We start from the raw sequence: 5,952 nt of genomic DNA on the forward strand, positions 1-5,952 counted from the left end.
CAACCGATAAAGTTAAGTTTTAATGAAAAAGTTAATTTTTAATAAAATAGTTGAATTTTACACCAGAAAAGTTAAACTTTTATCCCGAAAGTGGCGATTTTTTAAGAAAAAAGTAAAATTTTCAACGAAAGAGATAAATTGTCAACTAAACTGATGAATCTTTGACAAAAAAAAAATTCATTTTTAAGGAACTAGTATAACCTTTCAGCAAAGTGTTGAATTGGCAACCAAAAAATGTGTATTTTAAACGAAAAATGTGATAGTTGTTGATTCAACCACAAAACTATATTAATTTTAAATAAAAAACAATTTAACTCATAAAAATTCCTTTTAATCAAATTGTTGAATTTTTAAGGCAAAAAGACCAATTTTCAAGAAAAAAAAGTTACATTTTTAACTAAAAACATGAATTTTTATGAAAAAAGTTCATTTTCATTCAATTTTCTAACAGAAAATTTGAATTTAATTTCTAAAAGATGAGTCGTGAACAAAATAGTCAAATTTACAACTAAAATGAGGAATTTTCACCACTAAAAATGAATTTTTAAGAAAGGCGTTAAACTTTTAAGAGTTTAGTTTAATTTTCAACTAAAAAAGATGAATGCTTAACAAAAATGTAATAATGGTTCAACAAAAAATTTTCTCAACCAAAAAAATGTTAATGTTAAAAAAAGAAGATATTTTTAACAAAGCGATTGACTTTTCTACCAAAAAAGCTTTTTTCTTTCAAGAAAGTAACAACAAAAAAAGTTGCATTTTCAAGCTAGAAAAATTATTCTTCTGTGAAAAATTGAAATTTTCAACTAAAAAGATAATTTTTAAGATAATTTTCTACCCGAAATTATGAAATTTTAACAAAAAAGGATAACTTCTTAAAAAAGGTTGAGGTTAATTAAAAAAAGAAATTACTTTTCAACTAAATAATAAAATCTTTGATAAAAAAATGAGTTCCTATTTAAATGAAAAAAATTGAATTAAAAAAAATCGAATTTTCATTAAAGTTCGTAAATTTTCAACCAAAGACAACATTTTATCTCGAAAAAGACTTTTCAGGCAAGAAAGAAAAAAATGTAAACAAACTATTGAAGTTTTAAGCCTGAAAGACAATTTTTCTGCAAAACATTTGATTTTTCTACCAAAAATATAATTTTTAATGAAATAATTGAATTTTCAAGTCAAAAAGATGAGTTTTCTATCAAACTTTTTTGTCCCAAAATTATGAATTTCCAATAAAAGAGTTATTTTTTAAACAAATAGTTGAATTTTCTACAAGAACTGTTGAATCTTCTAAGAAAAAGTTTTTTTTTAACTGGAAAAGATCCATTTTCAACCCCAAATTTAATTTAAAAAATTAATTTTTAACAAAATAGTTCAATGTTCAACGAAAAAGATGAATCATCGACTACGAAAATGATTTTTTTTTTTAATTTGGCCAACCTTGAAATTTGAACATTTTTTGAGACTGAGTTTAGAAACATTTTGAGGAAAAGTCTATACTATAATTTGAAATATTATCAATTTTACATCACATTTAATGCATTTAAAAATAAATTTATATTTAAATTTTCTTTTTTTTTGAACGTAATTTTTAACCTTTTAATTTATGAAATCATTCAGTTTTCAATGCTCGATTCTAAAAGCTTTAAATTTCAAATTTGTCCATTTTTGGACTTCATTTTTAAGCGTGCATTTGTAATTTAAAGAATTTTAAAATGAAGTAATAATTATATGTTTAACCAGTTTTCAACCAAAAAGATTAATTTTTAACTAGAAGAGGCGAATTTTTTACCAGAGTTAAATTTTTAACCAAAAAGATTGATTTTCTATCAAAAAGAGAAATTTTCAACTAAATAGTTTTAAACAGTGGATGTGATGTTTGCCCAAATTTTATTTTATTAATTTTTAGTTGATATTCTTTTTATTTTTCTTATATTATATGATTATTATCTTTTTTTTTCATTTCTACATTTTTTTAAACTAAATAGTTAAATTTTAATGGAGGAGAATTAACTTTAGGTAAAAAATGAATGTTCTACACAACAGTTTAATTTTGTAGCAAATATGTACTTTTATACCAAATTGTTGAATTTTTATGTCAAGGAGACGGATTTTCTATAAAACAGTAGCATTTTTAACCCGAGAATATGAATTTTCAAAACAATTGTTAAATTTTTAATTAAAAAAAAAATTCTAAACAAATAAAAAATAAACTGTAAAGAAAGTAGTTGAAATTTCAACCAAGAAATTGAATTCTCAACACAAGAATATATATTTTTAACGAAAATGTTAATTTTAAACCAATCAGTCGAATTTTCAAAGAAAATAAATTTAATTTTTAGTTAAAGAAATTAATTTTCGTACAACAGGAAACGAATTTTCAACTATAATTATGTATTTGCAACCAAAAAATAAACTTTTTAAAATGTAGTAATAGTTGTTATAATAACTGGTATTTTAACGTAAATACATTTTAATTTAAAAAAAAAAGTTAACTTTAATCAACAAAAACTCATTTTTAACAAAATAATTGAATCCTCAACTAAACCAGATTACTTTTTAACCAAAATTTTGCATTTTTAACCAGAAAAAATTGATTCTCTACCAAAAAAAATAAACTGTGAACAAAATACATATATTTTTAATGAAATAGTTGAATTTTCAATCGAGAAGGTTATTTTTCTACCAAAAAATAAAAGAAATTTTTACCCAAAAAATAAGTAGTTGAATTTTGTACTAAATAGTTGACTTTTATACCAAATTTTTGAATTTTCAAAGCCAAGGAGACAAATTTTCTATAAAAACATGAGAATTTTAAGCCCTAAAATATAAATTTTTAACAAAATTGGTCAATTTTCAGTTAAATTTTTTTAACAGAAAAAATAATGCGAATTTTGAACTAGAATTATGAATCTTCAATAAAAAAATGAATTTCCAAGAAAGTACCTAAAATTTCAAATAAGGAGTGGAATTATATTTTTAGTTACAAAAATATTTTAAACAAAAAAAAATAACTTTCAACTATAATTATCTATTTTGAATCAAAAAATAAACTTTTAACATATTAGTAATAGTTGTTGTAACAACTGAAATTTTAAAGAAAGTTTATTTCAATTTAAGATGAATTTTTAAACAAAACAGATTACTGTTCAAGAAAATAGTTGAATTTTTAACAACAAATTTAGTCAAGAAAGAAAAAAGTGGTAAAAAAATTGTTGAATTTTTAAGCCAGAAAGACGATGCTTCAACCAAGCATGAGTTTTTAACTATAATTTTTAATTTTCAACAAAATAATTTAATTTTGACTTTAATAAAATTTTAAACCCAAAAAAATTAATTATTAAATAAACATTTAATAGTGAATTATTTTATTGGGTTCTATGAATTAATTTCGCATTATGGTAGAAAACTGAAGATTTTATAGACGAGAATAATATTTTAAATAAACATTGAAGTTTATTTCAACTTTATCAATTTCCAAAATAATTTTCTATTTCAACTTTCTTCTTAATATTTAGTGTATTTGTTAACTTCTTCAAACTTACAATTTTTGACAAGAAGCATTTTAAATTGATTAACTTTAAATATAAACTAATTAGTGATTTTAAAAATTGAACTTTAGTTCGAATAATAAAAATTTAAAAATAATTGATTTTTACAAGAGAATTCTGTATCTGCTCAAAATTAAATAATTTAAAAAATGTAACGCTTAAAATAAAATGGTTTAAAATCTGTTTTCAATTTTCAAATAATTTCAAAGTAATAGATTCATAATTGAACACTTACAATTTATTTCAAGTTCTATTCAAATGTTGTTTTAATATAAAATATTCCGTTTCAATCCACTCAATTTGAAAGTCTTAAATATTAAATACTCAATTTGAAATTCTAAAAATATTGAACAATATTAGACCCTTTATTTAAAATTATTTCCATGAAATATTTCAAGATAAATAATTTGGGATAGAAAAGCTGTGAATCGTTCAAATTCAATAGTTTAAAATGTAGACTTTGAAGAAGTTGGGTTTAAACAATAAAAATGAATTTTCCAGAAAATTGTTTAATTTTGAACTTAACCAGATTAATTTTCCACCAAACAGTTTCAGTGTTACCAAAAAAAAAATTGATTTTCTACCAAAAAAGGTGATTTTTCAAGAAAATACGTAAATTTTCAGCCAAGCAGTTAATATTTCAATCAAGAAGAAGAATTTTTTCTTTATATTTTTTTTCGTTTCTAAAAACTTTAACTTTTAATGGTTAAATTTCTAAATAAAAAATATCAGCTTTTCAACAAACACAAAACAGTTAAATTTTCAACTCGAGAATGTAAAGATTCTACAAAAAACATAATTTTTAATGATTAATTGGAATTTTCATTAAAAAAAAAAAAATTTCAGTCAAAAGAACGATTTTTTAATAACAAAAGAAGACTTTTTTAACTAAAATTCTGAATCTTGAACCAAGAAAATGAACTATCCAGGAAGTAGTTCAATTTTCAACCAAGGAGTTAAATTTTTAACGAAAATTTGATATTGGTTTTTTTTATAAAAAAGAATTTAATTTTAAATAAAAGTCAGTTGGGTTTAAACAATAAAAATGAATTTTCCAAAACATGGTTTAATTTAGAACTTAACCAGATTAATTTTCTACAAAAAAAAGGCGAATTTTGAACAAAATACGTAAATTTTCAGCCAAGCAGTTAATATTTCAATCAAGAAGAATTTTTTCTTCGTTTCTAAAAACTTTAACTTTTAATAGTTAAATTTCTAAACTAAAAAATATCAGTTTTTCAACAAAACAATTAAATTTTCCACTCGAGAATGTGAAGATTCTACAAAAAACATAATTTTTAATGATTAATTGGAATTTTTAACTAAAAAAAAAAATTTCAGTCAAAAGAACGATTTTTTAATAACAAAAGAAGATTTTTTAAACTAAAATTCTGAATCTTGAACCAAGAAAATGAACTATCCAGGAAGTAGTTCAATTTTCAACCAAGGAGTTAAATTTTTAACGAAAATTTGATATTGGTTTTTTTTATAAAAAAGAATTTAATTTTAAATAAAAGTCAGTTGGGTTTAAACAATAAAAATGAATTTTCCAAAAAATTGTTTAATTTGGAACTAAAACAGATTAATTTTCTACAAAAAAGGCGAATTTTCAACAAAATACGTAAATTTTCAGCCAAGCAGTTAATATTTCAATCAAGAAGAATCTTTTCTTTATATTTTTTTTCGTTTCTAAAAACTTGAACCTTTAATAGTTAAATTTCTAAACTAAAAAATATCAATTTTTCAATAAAAGCAAAACGAAACTGTTAAATTTTCAACTCGAGAATGTAAAGATTCTACAAAAAACATAATTTTTAATGATTAATTGGAATTTTCACTTTAAAAAAAAATTTCAGTCAAAAGAACGATTTTTTAATAACAAAAGAAGATTTTTTAAACTAAAATTCTGAATCTTGAACCAAGAAAATAAACTATCCTGGAAGTAGTTAAATTTTCAACCAAGGATTTGAATTTTTTACGAAAAATGTAATAGTTGATATTTCGTTAAAATTCAATAGTTTAAAATGTAGACTTTGAAGATTAAAATTTGAAGTGTTCCCTTTTTTAAATTCTGAATTTGTAATTGAAAATTAAAAATTTTGATCCACAAATAACAATTTAAAAAATATTATTTTAAAACGAATTAAAAAATTGTTTTAATTATAATTCAAACAGTGAAAATTCTGGGGGGTTTTTGGGTCACTATTCTTCCCCTCCGATCAAGTTAAAGAAATGGGAATTTTAACATAATATACATTTAGAGAAATTTATATTGTAAAGAAAATATTTATTTACACGTACCAAACTTATCTTCAATCACAGGCTAAAGTGATAAATATTAAACGGAAGTATATAAGATTTTTAAACTTTTGTAAAGTTACTTCGTAAATTTGTTCATATTTTA

General features: G+C 21.3%; 1 protein-coding gene across 1 annotated transcript in view; it reads right to left on the reverse strand.

Moving 5' to 3' along the window:
- LOC117175921 (ribosome biogenesis protein BRX1 homolog) overlaps positions 1 to 5,952 on the reverse strand; it is a 101,990-nt gene that overhangs the window by 37,733 nt on the left and 58,305 nt on the right. The window lies entirely within an intron of this gene.

The sequence above is a fragment of the Belonocnema kinseyi genome, chromosome 7, assembly GCF_010883055.1.
Source record: "Belonocnema kinseyi isolate 2016_QV_RU_SX_M_011 chromosome 7, B_treatae_v1, whole genome shotgun sequence".
NCBI classification, from domain to species: domain Eukaryota; kingdom Metazoa; phylum Arthropoda; class Insecta; order Hymenoptera; family Cynipidae; genus Belonocnema; species Belonocnema kinseyi.